Genomic DNA, 22,438 nt, shown 5'->3' with positions numbered 1-22,438 from the left:
TTATATGAATTTTTTTCAATTTATGCAGACTACCTGTTTTTCAGAAAACGTTAATTCTTTTTTTTTTAAAGAGAGAGAGAGAGAGAGAATTTTTAAATATTTATTTTTCAATTTTCGGCAGACACAACATCTTTGTTTGTATGTGGTGCTGAGGATCGAACTCGGGCTGCACACATGCCAGGCGAGCACGCTACCGCTTGAGCCACATCCCCAGCCCAACGTTAATTCTTTTTACTGGCTATTAAAACACATTAATTTGTCTAAATCTTTACAAAGTCATCAAAATATTTTAATGTTAATTTTGAAGACATTTTAATAGCTTCAGATAGGGACAAAATTATATAACAGGGCCTTTAAAAACAGTTTTGTTTAAGACTAAAAGGCTGATTGTAAGTTAATAAATAATGTATTAACCTAGAATTTTCACAACTGATCTCTTTTAAAGACAATAGTAAATACAGAAATGGACAGCTTGAGATAATTGTGTAAATTTCTTTTATTCCCAGGCCAAATCTTTTATTTAGGGATCCTAATTCTAGAAAGAATATCAGCATAGCATTTTGAAGGTCTAGTGTAAAAATTAATGGTTCTGGATATTTGCTCTTCATAAGTGCTTTGAGACATAAAAATGATTTAGCACAAAGTTGGCAGTCCTGTATGGAAATGAGCAAATACATTTGAAGCTAAGGGTAATAGAAATTGGTGCCATTTTTCTAAAGAGCAATGGGATGGTACATATTAAGATCTTAAAATATATATTTATGTAATTGAACAAAAAGGAATTCTGATTATACAACTTTCTTTTTTGTCTTCTATTCTTTTTTCCTTTGTTCATTGACCAACAATCTTTAAAGAGTCAATTATATGCCAAACATTATCATTATTCTGTGAATAAAAAGATAATTTAGGCATGATTCTTTCCCTTGAAAATCACAGGCCTGTCTAACACATTTCTCTTACCTTCATACTCCCACTTCATTTTCCAAAGAGGTATATTATCTGTAAAAAATATTTAAAACTTGATCATTTAATACAGCACAATTTTTCTACTTATACTCCTCAAACATTAACACAAAGGAATTCGATAATAAAATGAAAAATAAATATGTGGAATTATATTATACAGTCCACAACTTCTAGCCCTAAATGTCTAAACAATTTGAAAGTATAGAGGTAAACTATTTTTTTAATTGAGAAATAAAAATTTTATATTTGTCATATATAACATGACATTTCAAAATATGTACTCATTTGAAAGGGATAAATCAAGCTAATCAACATGTATTACCTCACATAGTTATTTTTTATTTTGAGAACTGTACTTTCGTAGACATATTCAAGAATATAACACATTGTTATTAACTATACTCATCATGTTAGATAACAGGGAAAAACAATTTTTCAACATTGGGCATATAGGCAGCACAGGATGGTATATTCTGAAGCAGAAGTTTGATGTTAAACCCACTGTCATGTAGAACTGCTACTCAAAGGCAATTCTCTATGGTAGAGGCAGGGGAAGCTAAATAAAAGTCTGGCAATGATCTTGAGTTGAAGAGATCAAAGTTAAAGTTCAGGATGATTCTACTAAAACTCATGGGGAAGATTACCCCAGAGAAGGGAGATACACACAGAAAATCTCCAGAAATCAAAGCAGGTAACCCTTGGTTTTAACCTGAATACCAAAGTGTTTGTACACGAGGTGAATGTTCCATAAGGCCAGACAAAAACAGCTTTCAAGGCAAGAATAATTACTGAGGATTTGTAAAACAGTCCTCAGAGTTCAGAGAGGCAGAAATTGTTCAAGAATTCTTAATCCAGAGTAAAGAGATCCTATTTAGAAAGGAGGATTGAAGGGCTTTCCCTTAGAAGTTGAGAAAAACTGGTCCTAGCATAAAGACTACCCTAGACCCAATTTAAAACAGCTTAAAAACAAACCTCAAAAACAATAAGCTAATCCAAAAGAAACCTGACTGCCATCCAGAAAATAACTAGTCTTAAAATGCAATGAAATGTAACAACAGCATAAAATTCACAACACTTAGCATTTCATCAAAACCTACCAGATATGAAGAAGTGTAACCTATAATCATAAAAAGAAACAACACTTGAAACAGGTGATGGAATTCACAGAAAATTATATTAAAATATCTATAATGAAAATGGTGCCTATGTTCAAATATGTAAAAGGAAATAGAATCATGATCAGGAGACAGATTGAAAGTAAAAAAAAAAAAACTGAATATAACTTAAAGAATTGGAAAACAAAATACGTGAAATGAAAAATATATGAGTGAACAACCTACACCCCCTCCCCAAATAAAAAGTTAGTGAACTTGAAGACCTAGCAACAGAAACTATTCAAAATTAAATACACAAAGAGAAACAACAGAAAATAAAGACACAATGACATGTGGAATAGCATCTCTAGTCTAACATATACATAATTAGGGTTTCAATATGGGAGGCAAGACAAAAAAACAAATTTCCAAATTTGAAGAAAATTATGAATCCACAAATCCAAGTTCAACAAACTCCTAATAGAATAAGAAAAAAAACTTAAAATTACAGCATGATTTGTTATATTTTTTTAGAAGGTGATAATTATAATGTTTTAAAATATCCAAGGAACAAAAGATGTATTGCATACAGAGGACTGATGATTAGAATTTTTTAAACACTTCTTGTCTAAAACAATGTAGAACAGAATAAAAACAGGACTTTTTTAAAATGTAGGGGAAAAATGATATACTCACTTTAGAATTTTTAACTTCAAAAAATGAAGACAAAACAATGTGTGTTTTTTTTTTTTTTTAGACAAACAAAAACAATTTATCGATAGCAGGCTTGCACTGCAAGAAACATTGAAGGAAGTTCTTTGGCTAAAAGGAGCATGATAGCAGACAAAAATTTGAATATACACAAAGGAATGAAGAATACCAGAATTTGTAAAAATGTAGATAAATATGAAATATGCTTTTCCATGTGAAAATATGTGTAAGATAATTGATGATCTAATGCAAAACAGTAAAACACTGTGAGGGTAATTCTACCTTTTGTAGAAGTAAAATACATGAAAACAGTAGGACAAAGGCTGAAAAGGGGAAACAGAGTATATGATGGTAAGTTGTCATTTAAAGGTAGGCTGGGATAGCTTAAATATTTAAATCATAAACCCTACGACAAATATTTTATTTAAAATATTTTTTGTACTGGAGATTAAACCCAGGGTCACTATATTGAACCCAGAGTCACCACTGAACTATATCCTCAGCCCTTTTTTATTTTTTATTTGGAGATGGGTCTTACTAAGTTGGCCTGGCTGGCCTCTTAAGTCTCTGGGATTATAGGCATGCACCACTACACCTGGTGCATGCAAGACTTTGCTGGTCATTGAGTCTGGGCTCAAAATCTCTGCATGATGTCATTAGTATACCTCTAGGGACAGCAGCCGTAGGTGTAGTGGTGCATGCCTATAATATTTTAAAATATTTTTATTTAACAAGTCATTAGAGGAAATAAAATGAAACCTTGAAAATTTAAATTGATTCAAGAAGGGAGATAAAAAAAAGTTAAAAGGGAACAAAGATCAGATAAGACAAATAGAAACAAATGGCAAGATTGTAAATTTAAACCAATCTATTGATAATTTCTTTAAACATGAATGACCTAACACTCCATTAAAGATTATTTTAATAAAAAAGCACAATTCTGTCTACAAGAAAAATCCACATAAAATACAAACAAAAAAGACACAGTGGGTGAAAGGTAAAATGATAGGAAAATACTGAGATAACATTGTTCAAAAGAAAGGTAGGTTTTATTAGGCGAGGTAAATTTCATAGCACAGAATATATCAGGGAAAAAGACAACTTCCTGATGAAAATGTTAAATATATCTGCATCAAGACAATACAAAATTTATATGATATATTCATCTAAACAGACCTTCAAAATACACACACAAAAAAACCTGATAAAACTTGAAGAGACAAAACCACAACTCTATTCCTCTCTCAACATTGATAAAACCCATTGCCAAGGTGGGTACAGAGTACTTGAATAATACTATCAGCCAACCTCACCCACTATTCAACAAAACACTACACTCAACAAACAGGAGAACACAAATTTTTTTCAAGGGTACATGATACACTTACCAAGATGACCCAAATTCTGAGTCACATAACAAGTTTCAATAAATCCAAACAGATTAAAAATGTGGAATGTGTCAATGGTGTATGACCACCAAGACGTTATTAAAGGAATAAATAACCAAAAGACATTAGGAACATTTAAAAATGCACTTCTAAAATACTTACAATCCATTAAGCAAAGAACAAATGACAAGGAAAACTAGAAAATATTTTAAGCAATGAAAATTAAGGACAACTTATCAAGATGTATGGAATTCAGCTAAAGTATTGCTTAGAGGAAAATATATTGTTAGCTTAGAGTAGAAAGTTTCAAATAATTTTCTAAACTTCCACCTTAAACTAGAAAGAGAAGAACATATTAAATCTCAAGTAAGTAGATGTAAGGACATAATGGAGATAAAAATAGAAATATAAAATAAAAATAAGGAAAAACCATACAGAAAATCAATGAAACAAATAGTTGATTCTTTAAATGAACAATAAAATTGGTGTACCTCTAGAAATATTGGTTAGAAAGAAAAGAAAACCCCCAAATCACCAATATTTAGAATGAAATGGTAGCTGGGCACAGTCATACATACCTACAATCCCAGTGGCTTGAGAGGCTGAGGCAGGAAGATCTCAAGTTCAAAGCCTCCTTCAGCAATGGTGAGACCCTGTCTCTAAATAAAAATAGGGCTGGGGATGTGGCTCAATGGTTGAGTGCCCCTGAGTTCAAGCCCCAGTAATTTAAAAAAAAAAAATGAAAGAAGAGACACCATTCAAAAAGTAAGGAAAATACAAGGTCAATAATGCTGATAAATAAAATATATTAACATGATGTGGATCCTGGGTTAAGGTATCCTATCTGTATTGTTGCTTGTATAATTCAACTAACATTTTTCTTTTTGATTTTTTTTCCTAATACCTAGCATAAAAAAGATGAAATTAATTTGTTTCTTGAAAGAAACACACTAACAAAATTCATTCCAGGATGAAGAGATTTTGTGAAAAGCCCTACGTGTGAAGAAATAAAATTAATAGTTTCTTACATGAAAAATAAAATTAATAATGTCTTACATGCAGAAATAATAGCTTATTATGTCCCACAAAAAAATTCTTCAGGCCTGGAAGACTTTGCTGGTCATTGAGTCTGGGCTCAAAATCTCTGCATGATGTTGTTAGTATACCTCTAGGGACAGCAGCCCTAAGGAAGACCTCAGGACACATTCAGGGATAGGTCACAGGGTGGACCCAGGATCCCAACCATCACCCCAGGACTATGGCAATAAAGGCCCCTGTCCCAGTCCTCATATTCACCAACTCTGTGAAAGGATGCATGGGCACATGGGCACTTCTGTCATTTGTGACTTGGTGCTGACATAGCAGAACCCATGATCCTCCATGTCTGCCCTTGGGAGTGGCACTTTCCAATCTTTTAGAGAAACACTGAACATTTCCTTTCCTCCTATGTTCTCTAAACAATCGCAGACTATCAGTAAGTGGTGTCAAGGTTTGCAGGTGTTCAACTGACTCTGCTTCTGAGGGCAGGGAGGATTTCAGATATAGAAGCACTTAGCAAACGGAAAAGACAAATTAATCAACTTCTTAAATCTTTCCTCTCAGAAAAGATTCTTTCATAACAAAGTATCCCTTCCTAGTGGTGTCAAGTGTCCATATTCTTGCTTTCCTGGTATTTCAGATTCATGATTGCACATGGCACCTAGAGAACATTGGCAATATACAGTTTATATTACTCTTGTGTAGTTCATGTATCTTTATATTTATAGACACTTAAGTCTAGATATAACATGAACAAAGCATAATCTAGTTAAAGTTATAAATAGACACTGAGAACTGGACTTGCAAATAATTTTGTTTTGATGAAAGTATTTAGTGAGATTTAATTGATTTTACCTAAAATAATTTCAGATTCCTTTATATGATTTTATACTAAAAGTTCTATTATCATTATAATTTTATTTTGCACTTCAGCTTTTATGTATCCTTTTGAAAATTTTGGAACATGACTTTTCTGAAAACAGAGTTTTAATTTACAAGTTTTATGAACATATAATCAAAATAGGTTCACTTGGAATGCATTTGCATTTTAGTTCTTAATCATTCAGGTTTATAAGAAGGAGTTCAAATTAAAAACAGAAATGCAAAGGTAGGATTCAGGGGGAAAAAGTTGAAAGCATATGGAAATAGATAATGTTCAGAGTGCATGTATGAATATGTAATAATGAATTCCACCATTATGTACAACTGTAATGCACCAAAAATAAAAAATATGGAAAAGAGAAAATATTCAAAGAGACAGCCTCCTAAGTTTTTAAAAACTGGAAACAAAAGTGAGATTTACACTGATATGACTTACAAAATTTGTAAATAAGGCATCAAAATTTTTATTAGATGTGGACTTAATTACTGGCCAAAAAAATAACAATGAGTGAAATTATTTTTGTTAAACACATAACTTGAACAAGTGAAATGAAATCCCTGAAATTTTACATAAGGGTAGATATTATAAGAGAGAGTAAAAATGGCTGCATAAGTCTAGATCTTTATATAATAAAAATGAAATACATCTTAAATTTTCTGTAGTCACATTTAAACTTTGTAATATTTTGTTTTAATCCCCAAAATGCTTTTTCTTTCTTTTTTTAAAAAGGTTGAACCCAGGGCCTCAAGAATGCTAAGCACATGTTCTACCATTGAGCTATATTCCCAGCACTTCAAATATACATCTTATGAATTTTATTAACATTTTCATTTTCTATTTCTCAGTTGAGCAGTCTCTTTAAATGTAAATTAATTAAAAAGAGACAAAGCTCTACAATGATACAATTTGTACATAGTATTAATAAAACACAAATTATGAGAAAATCCTGATTTTATCAATATCAAGTAGTGATTTTTCTATGAAATAAATACAAGAAAAATCAAGTGTATGGAATAATCATATAATAATTTATGAATTATCAAATGTCTCCCTGTTACTGCTCACCCAAACATCACCAGCCCAATCAACAAAGCACCCAAACTTGTACATCAATAATAGAATTCTATTTTCTTGAAATATTATTCTTTCAGTCATGAAAAAGGCATGTTTCAAATGTGTTTAAATTTTTATTAAGATTTTTTTTCAAGATAGGAGGACAGAACTTAATCTATTAATGGTTTGATAGCTTAATTTTTATGTTCTAATGTTTGGTGGCCTATGGGCCTCCTTTACCCTCTCTCATAGGTAATCCAATAGTTAGTAATGGACTATATAATACCATTCATCAAAGCACTATCGGAGTCATTAACACAACCAGGGAATTCTGTAGACCTACCTGATATACCCATCCTTCAAATTTCACTGGGTCGGGGCCTATAAATCCAGCAACTCCAGAGACTGAGGTAGGAGGATCATGAGATGGAGGCCAGCCTTAGCAACTCAGCCAGGACTTAATGTAAGACCCCACTGCAAAAAAAAAAAAAAAAAGTAAGACCCCACTGCAAAATAAAAATAAATAATAAATAAAGGGCTGGGGATATAGCTCACTGTTAAAATGCCTGGGTTCAACTCCCAGGACTAAAAAAGAAAAAAAAAAAAAAAAAACTTTACTGGGATTATTTGCAAAGGAACAATACAAAAAAAAAATTAACATTAGGAGATTCATCTAGGGTAAAAGAAATCAGAAAAGAAGGACACAGTGAAGTAAGATGATCTCTAATTATCAGCCTTTGTCATAATCACCTTTATTAAACATTGAATGGAGTGGACAGTACTAGTTAAATCTGGTCTGGCCAAATTACTTTAGGCTCTATGCAAATCCAGAATGATGATCATAAGTTGCTTATTCACTTTTGTTATTTTCCCTGAAACAAGTTCTGGTGTTTGGCAGCAATTGTAACAAAACTAGTTATGACTTAGTGGTATCATCTTCTTATTGAAAAAATACCCAAACCTCATCCTATTTGTAGTAGGATAGAACCAGAGACTCTGCATCTTATAGAATAAAAAGTAGCCCCTAATCTTCATCATGTGGGATTAGGCCCCAACTTCTTTAATAAGACTCCTATAGCCCAATAATTAAAACCAAGAATCAATAAATGGGATGGAATCAAACTAAAAAGTTTCTTCGCAGCAAAAGAAACAATCTGTGAGGTGAACAGAGAGCCTACATCCATCCTGGGAGCAAATTTTTACCCCTCACACAGCAGATAGAGCAGTAATATCTAGGATATATAAAGAACTCAAAAAGCTAAGCACCAAAATAAATAAATAAATAAATAAACAAACAAATGGGCCAATGACCTAAACAGACACTTCTCAGAAGAGGATATAGAATCAATCAACAAATATATGAAAAAATTCTCATCATCTCTAGCAATTAGAGAAATGCAAATCAAAACTACTCTAAGATATCATCTCACTCCAGTCAGAATGGCAGCTATTATGAAGACAACAATAAGTGTTGGCAAGGATGTGGGGGAAAAGTACACTCATACATTGCTGGTGGGACTGCAAATTGGTGCAGCCAATATGGAAAGCAGTATGGAGATTCCTTGGAAATCTGGGAATGGAACCACCATTTGACCCAGCTATCCCTCTCCTCGGACTATACCCCAAAGACTTAAAAATAGCATACTACAGGGACACAGCCACATCAATGTTTATAGCAGCACAATTCACAATAGCTAAACTGTGGAGCCAACCTAGAGGCCCTTCAGTGGATGAATGGATAAAAAAAAAATGTGGCATATACACAATGGAATTTTACTCAGCAATAAAAGAGAAAATCATGGCATTTGCAGGTAAATGGATGACATTGGAGAAGATAATGCTAAATGAAGTTAGCCAATCACAAAAAAAACAAATGCCGAATGTTTTCTCTGATATAAGGAGGCTGACTCATAGTGGTGTAGGGAGGGAGAGCATGAGAGGAATAGATGAATTCTAGATAGGGAAGAGGGATGGGAGGGAAAGGGAGGTGGCAGAGGGTAGCAAGGATGGTAGAATATGATAGACTTCATTATCCAAAGTACATCATTGAAGATACAAATTGGGTGTCAAATACTTTATATACAAACAGAGATATGAAAAATTGTGGTATATATGTGTAATAAGAATTGTAATGCATTTTGCTGTTATTTATTTATTTACTTTATATCAATAAAAAAAGAATATTTCTTTAGTACAGGTAATGGGGAAAAATTGTAGTTGTCATTAATGATAGCAAAAATTACATTTATAAAGCATTTCTTTAAAGCTCTAAATAACCAGTGTTAACACAACCTTGTCAATTTTCTTCTCATTTGTTATTTTCTCCTTCTTCCTCCCCTCTTCTTTATTTCTTTTTGTGTGTTCCTGATAGGTGTTTAGACATGCTGTCATTTTGACTAATGCGTCTCATTAAAAATATTTAAAATAGTTTTTACATTTTTGAATCTATTAAGCATCAAAAATGTGTGGTCTCTCTGACACAATCATTCCTGTTTAGATTTATGATATTTTAGGAAAGAAGATACTTTTGGTTTTGACATTTGAAAACGGTTTTTACTGGTAGACAATTAAAACATGTGTAATCATATTCATTAGGATTTTTATTCTTCCATGAAAAAAAATGTCAGCAAGGAAATGCAAATAGCAACAACAGTTAAAAGCACTCGCTTGGGTCAAACAGACCTATGTTGTCTGAGCACTCCTTTCAGCAGCTGTGTGACCTAAGACATCCGGCTTAACCAGCCTAAGCATGAATTTCTTCATAGTTTAAGTGGAGGTAACCATGGTTGCTTTCTATAGAGATGCAAAAATTAAACAAAACAAAAAACCCACATAGAGGACTTGGGGCTGTGTAAGGCACCCACAGAAGCTTATCAACATTGTTTTTGATCCCATGGTTTTCATTATTATTATTTATTAATTTTAACTTCTTGTGACTTTCTTTCATCAAAAAGTAATAAAACCCCACAATAGAAAGGTAGGTTGTAGAGTGCACAAAATAAAGACTTCTTTCTTTGTTTCTACTTTCTTTCTCCTCTCCATTAATAAGTGTCTTACTCCAAATTATTTTGTAAAAATATAAATGTATAATTAATACATATATATGTGTGTGTGTTACACATGTGTCTGTGTGTATGTGTTTAAATATTTGAGTGTATTGATTTATATGTTTCAGAAACTTTACACAGAGATTAGACCTTGCCCCTGCCTTATATTTTTGTCACTTAACAATTCATCTTAAATCTTTATTCAAACATTTGCATCACTTTCATTCTTTACTGTAAACACAATATTGTACTGTGACATATTTGACTGTACAGGTATAATTTATATCATACTTATCTTTTTTGCTTTTTATTTTTATAATTATGACTAAGGAAAATTATATTTAAATTCAATATATATCAAATTTACATGTAAATTTCTATATATACAAATATAGATACTGAAATATATATGTGTTATATTGGAATATATATGTGTGTATACACACATATAAATTTCAGTATTTGTGTTGTTTTAAGCCACTAAGTTCATTCATAAAAATTTGCTGAAACAACAATAGGAAACTAAAGCACCATCCCTGTATCTCAGGTGGGGATTCAGCTATGCCCTCTATAGGAATGCGTGAGAGACTAGATTCAGAAAACCAAAAATTCCTTAGTGCCCAAGGCAGTTGAAATTGAGCTGGCCACGTTAACAACACTGATGAGCCTTGGGCGAGCTAAGGGAATAAGCCAGGTGTAGGAAGACCAATGCTGCATGAAGATAAACTGAATCTAAGATAGTGATACTAGAAACAAAGTAGAATGATTGCTGCCAGGAGCTGAGAGGGAGGGTTAAAAGGTTTATTTGCAAAATAAATAAGTTCTGGAAATCAACATGGCCTTTGATAGACAATACTGTATCAAATCTTTAAAATTTTGCCAGAAGGGTAACTCTTATGTAAAGTATTCTTATTGGAAAAAGAACAATAAACAAAAGACCAAAGGGAGTGGGAGGAGCTTTTGAAGAGGAACGATAAGTGTTTGGTAGGAATAGTGATGACAGTTTTATGGGTGCGTCCTTATTTCCAAACATGTCAAATTGATTACATTAAATTTCTACAGTTTTTATATGTACAAAGAGTTGTTTGTTGTTATTGTTGTTGTTAAGTTGAGCTGGCCACTCTACATATTCTGTGTTCCCACTATCGAGATCCCTAAGTATCTTTATGAAACCCCATAGTATCCTAAGAAGCAGATTGAAAACTAATCTTTTAGTAAATTAAAAAGCTTTCCCCTCCTGTTTGAGCATATAAATTTAATGTATTTTTAAATGGATTTTCACTTAGATTGTGTTAGCTTTTCATCACTATAACAAAAACCTGAGAAACCCAAAAGATCTATTTTGGTTCATGGTCAGCTGGCTTCATTACATTGGACCTGAGGTTAGGCAAACCACTGTGGCAGAAGGGCAGAACAGAGAAAAGCTGCTCACCTTATGGTGGTTGAGAAGCAGAGAGAGGACAGGGCCAGGAAGAAGTTATAGTCCCCAAGGGCACAGCCCCAAGGATCTATTTTCTTCAACTAGGTCCTGCCTCCTACAGTTTCTACTCCCTCCTAATAGTCCATTCATATTATTAATCTCTCATGATCCAAACGCTTCTCCACATCCTCACCTCTGAACAACGCTGCACTGGGTACCAAGCCTTCAACATATGCCTCTGGAGGACACTTTACATCCAGACCATGAGTACTTATTGGTACCCATTATGGGGAGCCACTGTATGAACAGGATACACAGGAATAAACAAGAGACTTCTTCCTGCCTTCATAGGCTATGGTGTAGTAAGGAATGCAGCCAATTCCAGTGTAATGCGACAAACGCTTTGAGATGGAAACTTAGGGAGCTTCATGGGTGCACAGAAGGCTACTGTCCATGGTCTGACATGAGGAGGAGAACATAGAAATCTTCCCAAGGAAGGAAGAAAGGACATTTCAAGCTGAGAACAAGTGGAGGTACCCAGGCCAAGGATGAGCCAAGGTAGGTAGAGGAAGTGATAGGGTAAGGTGGGAGAGAGGGAGTGTGAGAATCAGTCCCGTAAAATGAGAACAGCATTTCCAAAGACTTAGAAGTGAGAGAGTAGGTAGATTTGGGAAATAGGAAGGAGTTCTGTATAGCTGAAACACAGAATGCCATGGGGAAATAAAAGGCAATGAGGCTGAAGTTCTTGAAGGGCCTTGCTGCTCCTATGCATTTACTTCCCCTTCATTCTCTAACCAGGTAGAGTCATCCCTGCAGATCTGGTTGGGGCCCATTTGCATTTAGAGGAGTTAAGGTGGCCAGAATGTGGGGAACAGAAGAGGTGGAGCAACACTGGGGCTGGAAGGACAGTTGGGATGTTTTTGCAGAGGGTCAAGCTAGTGCTCCGATGGTAGTGGACCTAGATCTACAGGATAGACCTGACAAGATGTTAAGGTCACATGCTTGGCAGGACCTAGGGATAAAAACCAGAATCCAGAAGGACACTCAGATTCTTGGCTTGACGAGGAACCCAGTGAACTTCCATCCCACAAGGCCGAGTCTGAGGATTTGCTGGCTATTCTCAGAGAGAATAAGTAGGTAGGAGCCCTAACAGATCAAGAGTCCTACGAAGTAACTTGGGACAGATTTGTGAAATATTAGCTTACACTAAGTATTAAGGAGAGTAAACAAAATGCCCCAGGTGGAGGGTACAGGGCAGAAAAAGGATGAAGGCAGCACCCTGAGATTCAAAAAGGAATAAAGGGAGAGAGGCATGCAGGGAAGGAATGGTCAGCAGGGCCAGTTGAGATGCTATGGGTGGTTAAATAGAATAATCATGAAAAATGTCTCTTGAATGTAGAATTGAAGGAGATCTTGGTGTTTGCTGGAATGCCTTCAGTAGCATTGTTACTGTCTAGGGGTGCTGGGTTCATTATTTTTGTTCAGCAAAGAAGTAAAGAATATGACATAGCAAGCAAGAAGTACATTTATTGCAGAAGCAACAGAGATACAGAGACAGACTTCTTCAAAGAGAAGGGGCCCCAGAACTAGGAATCTGGTGGGGGAGTTTTGGGCCTATTCTTTTGATGGTCTCTGGAATGTCTTCCTTTCCTTATCTCCTCCCCTGTCCATGAGCTACTCACTCTTATTGATTGGTGCCCCCTCTGTCCATGCATCTGTTTTAGTTTTTCTAATGGATCCCCCACTTAGGAGCATGGGTATGGAAGTATCTGTCTGATTGGGTTCCCTGCTTGTGTCCACAAGCACTTTCATCAAGCAGGAAGTTGACCTCATCAGAAGACCCTTTCTATGCTACTTTGTTCTGGGCCTGCCTCCAACCTCCTCACTCTCCATCCTTCCCTGTCTGCCTAGGCCTTTTTCTAACTCCCTCAGCATGATGGGAGCTGAAGTGTGGCCATAATAAGTTGAAAATGGACTGGGAAAAGAGAATGGCAAAAAGTCATGTGATTTACAGCACAGTGGAAGGACTAAGTTCAGATGAGAGACAGGAAAGTTGCTCCTTTGTAGGACAAGGAAAGGAAAAGGATGATGCTTTTATATCTACATAAAGAGAATGATCTTCTGATATCTAAATTATGTGTAAGGGCGATTTGGATTCTTGAGTTGTCTCATATAATTAAAGAAGGACCAATGGGAAACTGCAGGAAGACTAATTTGGCTCTATCTATCTCAGGAGGAACTTGTTAATGATTATAGATGCTCATAATAAAATGCTTGTGTTAGTGAACAACAAGTCCCCTGTCACTGAGATGATTGAAACAGAGGCAACAGTTACTTCAAGGTAGAGTAAAGAATAAAGTGGTGGATGGGGAACAGAAGATTAACCACATGCCTCTATTGTCCCCTCATGGACTTGACTTTCAACTCTGCAAACTACAGCAAGTGTATTATGTGTCAAATCTCACACCTCAATTCCTTTCTGCTGTAACACTGCCCAGGTGCTCGTGGTAAAAATATCATCCTGTAGAATCAGCCTCTAGATCAGAACCAGACCCAGATAAGCAGACCTAGGAACTGCATCACCTGCAGAATGAGGACTGGAAGTAGTCTTCTGACCTGTGCTGGCTTCAAGGGAGCCTGAGTTGAGCTCACAGGTCCCCGAATGCCTACAACCCTGCAGTGTTTCCTCCTAATCACAAATACCCATTGCGCTTATAATGAACTGGGCATCTTCTCATTTATTACTGAACACCTGCTACATTCCAGACCTGTGCTAGGTGACGACTAGAGGATGATGAATGTCCATTCCACATAGATACAGAGTCAGGACTGAAAACAGCTCACTTGTGCATTTCCTGCACCTAATACAGTATTTTCTATTTATATTTTCAATACGTTCTAATATTTATTTGGTGACTGACCAAGACACTCCATTTAAGTTGCTTGACTCTGGTATACAAGACAAGCATATGGACTGACAGTTTCAGTGTGATGTGACAGGGACATTTGTAGGAAATCTCCCAGGAAGCACAGAAGAGGGACGTCTTCCTTAACCTGGAGTTACAGTTTGTATTTTGGTTTGGACACATTGAAGTCCAGCCTAAACCTGCATCTGCTTGCCCACCTGGCAATCTTTGCCATTTGTCTCTACCTGTAAAGCTGAACCATGTTGCTCTGCCTGAGAGCTGGTTGGGACCCTTCAGCAATCAAGGTTCTGCCACCGTCAGACCATGAGTGGATACTGTTTCTGACCAGAGATGGCATTTACTCCTACCAGGACAGAGTTCTTAGAGAGGCGAAAGTCAGTACCAAATACACCTTATTAGCCATTCCATCTTGGATAGCTGGACAAGCTCCTAGAGGGCAAGGAACACTGCCAAGGTAGTGCCTGTAGCACTAGCCACACTACTGCCCTTTACTGGCTGCCTCAGGTCCCAGTGTGACTCACAGGTGTTCAAGAAAGTTCTCTAGGAATTAGCAACCAAACACAGGCCCACCTCATTCCCTTCTCCAGGATGCATTACCACAATACAGAAATGTCCTCACATACAGAGAAGGGGGCATAGTGAAAAGAGGAGTCTGAGTCCAGGTAGTCTCTACTTCTTTTTTATAACTTTGGGCAAGTCAATTAAATTCTTAGACTCTCTGTCTCTCCTTTTCGTTTTTTTTTTTTTTTGGTTAAAACTTTTCCCTATTTTGACATATCGGACTTACACAAATATTGTAAGGATAGTACAAAAATTTCCCAGGTACCGTTCATCCAGATTCCCCAAATGTTAACAGTTTATAGAGTCATCTTATCCTTTTCTCAGTGTCCATCTGTGTGATGCACATGTACACACCACATATATAAAAAATATTTTATTTAGATTTTGGTACTAGAAATTAAGCCTAGAGAGCCTAACCACCAAGCTATATCCCCAGCCCTTTTTATTTTTTATTTTGAAATAGGGTTTCACTAAGTTGCTTAGAGCCCCACTAAGTTGCTGAGGTTGGTCTGGAACTTTTGATCCTCCTTGCTCAGCCTCCTGAGTCACTGGGATTACAGCACACACCACCAAATCTAGCTTATATCAGTTTTTCTAATGCATCATGTAAGAAGGATGATGCCAACACATTTCCTTTTTCTCTAAATACTTAATGTATATTTTCTAAAAGTTCTTTAACTACCACAGTATAATTTTCAAAATCAGGAAATTGTCATTGAAACAATACTATAATCTATAGACTTTAGTGAGATTTTTGTCAATTGCTTTAAAAATGCCCTTTCTATTAAAAGAAAATCCCATATCCTACATTTCACTCATCATTTTTTTAAAGTCTCTAATTTGGAAAAATAATCTGAGGATCTGAATTTATGATCTTGGCATTTTTGTAAAATATAGCACAGTTGTTTTGTAGTGTCCCTAAACTGGGTTAGTCAGATTGACTCTTCAGATTGTTCACTTGGGGCAAGAATCACAGGGGTGATGCTGAATTTTCAGTGCATCACACAGGAGGTACGAAGTGTCAATTAGTTCCTTTCCTTGCAATATTACTTTGACTTTATCTATGGTGGTATTTTCCAGCTTCCACTAAGGTAATAATATTTTACCCTTGTATTTAAAAGCAGGTTTTATGGGGATTTCCATTACTACTTAAACTAGATCAATTATGATAATGGCTAGCACATGTTGATTTTTAAAATTCCATGTTTTTTTTTTTTTCTGGACTTGTGGTTGACATTTTCATTAAAGGAAGAGTTTACCTTTTCCCTTGATTTGTTTGTTTGTGGACTAATGATATTTTATCAAAAGTACCTAATCTTTTTTAAAATTTTTTTTATTAACTACACATGACATTACAATGATCTCGGCAATTCATACATTTGAATCAATTGAGGTATAATTTCTCATTTTTCTGATTGTACAGTTTGCAGAATCACACTGGTCATAGAGTCACCTATATACATACAGAAATCATAATGTCTGTTCTATTCTGCTGCCCTTCCTATCCCCCTCCCCCTCCCCTCCCTTCCCATCATTTCTCTCTATCCAATCTAATGTGACACACTTTTTTTTTCTTTTTCTCCTCACAACATAATACACGTATTCTGTATAATGATGAGGGTCTCCTTCCATCTTCTGTGCAACTCCCCTTCTCCCTCCTTTTCCCTCCCACCTCTCTTCCCTATTTAGTGGTAATCTTCTTCTCATGCTCTTCCTCCCTATCCCATTTTGAGTCACCCCCCTTATATCAGAGAAGACATTCGGCATTTGTTTTTTAGGGATTGGCTAACTTCACTTAAAATAATCTGCTCTAATGCCATCCATTTCCCTGCAAATGCCATGAAAGTACATAATCTTATTCTGACATGGTGGTGCATGCCTGTAATCCCAGCTACTGTGGAGGCTGAGGCAGGAGGATCAAAAGTTTAAGAACAGCTTGGGCAATTTAGGAAGATCCTGTGCAAAAAGAAACAAAGAGAGGAGCCTGGAGCTGCAGGGTTGGAGGTGTGGCTTAATGGTAGTGCTCTTGCTGACTCTGCATGAGGCTCTAGGTTTGATCCCCAGTATCTATCTATCTCTCTCTCTCTCTCTCTCTCTCTCTCTCTCTCTCTCTCTCTCTCTCTCTCTCTCTTTCTCTGTGTGTGTGTGTGTGTGTGTGTGTGTGTGTCTCATGCACACTCACGCTCCTACACATACACACAGTTTTTAATCATTTATTTTGATAAATTGTACCAGGGTTTGCTAGTGCAGTCCCTTCAGACTGGTTCCTGTGGCTTTGTGTTATGTCCCACTATCTTTCTATTGCTTATGTACTTTCAGGTGCCACAAAATATCCCAGGTTCATCTTGTTCTTTTCCTAACCCAGCCTTGTTGGTCAGCCATTTCTCCAAAGACAACTGACTCCCTTTAAGGCAGAAGAATATGTAGAAAATATGATCTGGAACTAAGTGTGCCACTGATACTGGGCTTTCATTGCTTGTAGTTCTCAGAAGACTGAACTGGGGGTAGGAATGGAGAAAGAAACACACACACACCCATCACATATTCATACATATGCAGTTATATGCATACTCACACACACAGACTCACACATACCTATATCCATTTAAATCTACTTCTCTATTTACCTATGAGTTCCTACCAATATCTCCAATTTGTGTTTACTTTTCCATATTTATTACTATCTTCAGTAATAGTGAGAAATCTGGCTACTATGACCAATAAAACATGTATTTGTTCAATCTTGGAATATGTAAAAGGTAGTTTCAGGATTATTAACCTATATTCCTGGAGGAGAAAAACAAAATAGATACTACTTAAAGTTCAGTGTTTATTTAGAGATATTTTTGACCTTTAACATGAAAGAAAATGATACAGATATTATGTTGCAAAGTGGCTTGAGTTAATTTTTGGACCACCCCAGAGTGTGATCATGTTAATTATTTGATTTATGTAGTTCAGTTCATTCTTTTTGTTTGTATCCACAATGCCTGTTCACTGTTGGTAGCAATAAAAACAGTAGCCAAACTTGCTTTGTTTCTCTTCTCTTTTCATTGAGAATGCTGGATTTAAGATGAAAAAAATATATATATGTTGTCATGTTTAAAAAGTATTTATCAATTCCTATTTTCTTGAGTGTTATTTTCAGAAAGGGTATTGATTTTCTAAAGAGCCTTTGTTCAGCATCCATGAAGATAATCTCATTGAAAATTCTAATGTGGCATCTTATATTAATGAATGTTCCATTTTTGAAATAACCTTGCATTGCTGATAAATCCTACTTGGTCATGCTATATTTTTTTAAATGTGGAGTTAGATTTCTTTTGCTAATATTTAGATCTTTTCCATTAATATTCATAAGTTACATTCTTCAATCCAAATTAGCTAAAAAGTAGTTTCAGAATTATTAACCATTTTTTTTTCTTTTTGAAATTTTTTTCTTTTTATACTATGTCAGGGTTAAGTGTTCATGTTATACTTGCTTTATAAAATGAGGATGTTTCTCTTCATTTGCACTGCTTTGTGACATGTTGCATTGAGACTGTCTGGTCTCTGAAGGTTTGATAGTAATTTTCAGAGTCTCTAGCATAAATGGGAAAAATTACAATTGTTTCCTCTAGGGAGATGACGGATCAATTGAGTTGATGGACTTGGAAGTGCTTTCTAAACAGCACATCACTAGTCACATGTTAAGAATTATCATTGAGTTAGGAAAAATGTATAGTGCAGAATGTAAAATGAAATCTACCTCAGTTAGGAAAGAGATGGTACCTGGGAAGATTTAATAGACATTTTTAGTTCTGTTTTGAACGAAGAGTAGGATTTTACCTAACCAAGAAGTGAATATTCAAGTAATGCAAAGAAAATCAGTAAGGACATGGAAGATTTAAATTGCAAAATATACCATACTCATTTAAAGATGCACAGTTTACAATTTGCCATTTATTAGTCTCTTTGATTCTTTGAGGAAGGTAGAATAAGTGTTGTTCCCATCTTAAGATAGAGAAGGCAAGGATTTCACAAGAAATTGACAGAGCCTAGCACAAGTCCTGGCAGAGTAGGTGCTGGATAAATGTCTGATGACAAAAACCCACAATAGAATTTTGTTTCTCTTGTACTTCCACTGTTCCTCCATTACTTTTGTGCATGAGATAACTTCAACTTATCAACTTACAACTTATTAAACTTATTACCAATGTATAGTGTTTCTCATAATGCTGTATAGTTTTTTCATTATTTTATGCAGCTCCTTTTGGTAGTGGAGTAGACATTTGCCATTAAAATTGAGTCTTTGGATTGTTATTATAGAAACCCAGTTTTCATTCTGGTATTCTGCTTCCTTCTGGGAGCTCACAGGTTAACTGGGAAGCTGACAGTCTTTCACCCTCCCACTCTCCAGGCAGGGGTGAGTATTAAGAGCTGCCTTGAGCCAATTAGCACTTCTCGATGCCCTGGCAACAGTGACTGGCTCAGGATCCAGTGTGAACCAAGTAAGATGGGAAACTTCTGGAAAGAATCATCCTTGCTCTTCCTCACTGGTTCTAAAAAGGAATATGAGCAACCAAATAGAAAATGCAAGAGGCAAAACTTACCAAAATGGAGCCCTTCCAAGGAAGCAGATTGCAAAATAGACAAAAATGAACCAAATCTTGAGCCACCATTTTAAGCCTTGCCTAAAACCAACTTTCATCTGAGTTTTCAAACAAATAAGTCAATAAATGCCTTTATTCCTAAAGTCAGCTTCTGCCACTTTCAACCAAAGGTCCTAACTTATAAAAGGTAGGCAATGCTGTTCAATCTGAGAACCTACTGATAGTAAGGAAGCAGGCGAAAATCATTTATTAAGATTTTATGGGTAATATAAATATAGTATGGTGTATTTATTCATTCAATGTATACAGTGAGCATCCCCAATACCATTGGTACATAGTTTTTACCATAAACATTTTGCAATTGATTTATTATTATATTTATTTTAGATTTATTTTCTTATCAGATTTCTACACATGATTATTTATTCATTTATTAACTCAATTGAACAAGTATTTTTGAATACTACCACATGCTAGCCTTATATTTCTCAGTCTATTTCCCTCATGACCTGTAGAACTCATCTGTAGAAAAAACATTGGTTAATAAAGTGAATTCTCATGGCCAGTCTGAATGATAAAGGCAAAACTGCACCACTTACCCAATCCTTTTTACTACCAATTAGGACCCCAAAAAATAAAAACAATCATATTAAGTTAAATTTTCATATAATTTTGGGGACATAGTGGGGACTGAACCCCAGGAGTGCTTTTACCACTGAGTCACATCCCAGTTCTATTTTAATTTTAAAACAAGTTCTTGCTAAGTTGCTAAGGCTGTCCTCAGACTTGCAGTCCTCTTGCCTCAAACTTCCAAATCACTGGGATTACGAGTGTGCACCAATGTGCCTGGCTACATTTTCATATAATTATCAACTCAGAGTGTTTGAATTTTATGTGATAAGAAACACAGCTCTGTATTTAAACATTTTAGCTTCTTATCATACAAATATGTCCTGCAAAAATTGGAGTGTGTTTAAACCTGACTTTAAAAGACATTAGTCCACACAATATTTGTCTTCATGGAACAAACAAATGATGCAATGATGATGAACTGCAGAAAATTAAATTCACCTTTGTTCATTAAAAAAAAAAATTGGGGGGGGGGGTTAACCAGGAATTGAACTCAGGGTTACTCGGTCACTGATCCATATTTCCAGCCCTATTTTGTATTTTATTTAGAGACAAGGTCTCACTGAGTTGCTTAGTGCCTCGCTTTTGCTGAGGCTGGCTTTGAACCCGCAATGTCCTGCCTCAGCCACCCGAGCTGCTGGAATTATAGGCATGTGCCACACACCTGGCTTCATTTTTGAATTTTTAAAAATTTATTGTTTTTAGACATATGTCAGTAGACTGGTTTTTGACATATTATACATACATAGAGTATAACTTCCCATTTTTGTGGTAGCACATGATGTGGAGTTCCACTGACATGTATTCATATATGAACATAGGAAAGTTATATCTGATTCATTCTACTGTCTTTCCTATTTCCATCTCCATTCCATTCATTCCCATTTGGCTAATCCAGTGAATTTCTATTCTTCCTTGGCTCCTTTATTGTGTGTTAGCATCCACATATTAGAATATTTTGCCTTTGGTGTTTTTCACCTATGTTTATTTTAAACTGTTTATATATGATTATATTTGAAGAACAATATTTTGAAGCTACATTTGGAACTGAAATTCCTAAAGATTGAAAAATTCAGTTAGTTATGACTTTAGTAACTCTTCAAATTATGAGAACTACCTGCATATTGTCTTTTTATTATAATAGTTTGATCAGTCATTAATTTTAGGTACAATGGTCCTTAGAGCTTGGTATGCCTATAATCTTAGCTACTCAGGAAATTGAGACAGGAGGATGGCAAGTTCAAGCCCAGTTTGGGCAACTTAGTGAAACCCTGTTTCAAAATAAAAAATAAAAAGGTCTGAGGTTGTAACTCCATGATAAAGGACCGCTGGTTCAATCCCAATACTGCCCCACCCCCTCAAAATGTTCATTACTATAGAGGCCTAGTTTCATCTGCTCAATTGCCAAATATATATTTCCATTTGAAAATTCTATCTTCAGTTCAAAGTCAACATCTCTAATACTTGAATTAATCTGCCTTTCTCTGTTGCATTTCCAACCTCTCAGTGCAACTTGACCACACCAAGAAAAATGCAGAACTACACATTGATTTTATTTTATTTAGTCTTTATTTTATTTAGTCTTTATTTTATTCAAACTCATTTGGTAAAAAGTAATATTTTATACCCATTTAAAATTAAGATCTTTTATTTCTAAAATGTAGTTGAACATTTTTTCACAGGTTTATTGGCCTTTTGCATTATGGTTTGGATCTGAAATTTCCTCTAAAAGCTCATGTGATGAAAACTTAGTCCCCATTGCAGCAGTTCTCAGAAGTAGAGTCTTGGGAGAATCACAGCCTCTGGGATAAGAGTCCCCTGTGTTTTTCCTTTGGTAGCAAAGCAATAAAATGTCTTTTTCCTTTTTCTCAACACCGTGTCCTCATTATTTGATTGGCCTAAGGGACAAGGATTGTGCTTTAGGTAACAAAATCGGCACCCCAGGTGGGACCTGAGAGCAGCCCCTGCTCCAGCTTTCTTGGGCAGGCCTGGCTCTACAAGGAATTCCACTTCCACGCTGAGATGCAAGGTGGCTGGTGAATTTGTTGAGAGCCAACTGCAAGAGTTAGGGGCTGGGTGAGTTTGCCTTGATTTGAACTGGAGGAGCTATTCCTGTGAGTAAAGGGAG

The sequence above is a fragment of the Marmota flaviventris genome, chromosome 6 (genome assembly GCF_047511675.1).
Source record: "Marmota flaviventris isolate mMarFla1 chromosome 6, mMarFla1.hap1, whole genome shotgun sequence".
Classification (NCBI taxonomy): domain Eukaryota; kingdom Metazoa; phylum Chordata; class Mammalia; order Rodentia; family Sciuridae; genus Marmota; species Marmota flaviventris.
This window is presented reverse-complemented; position numbering follows the sequence as displayed.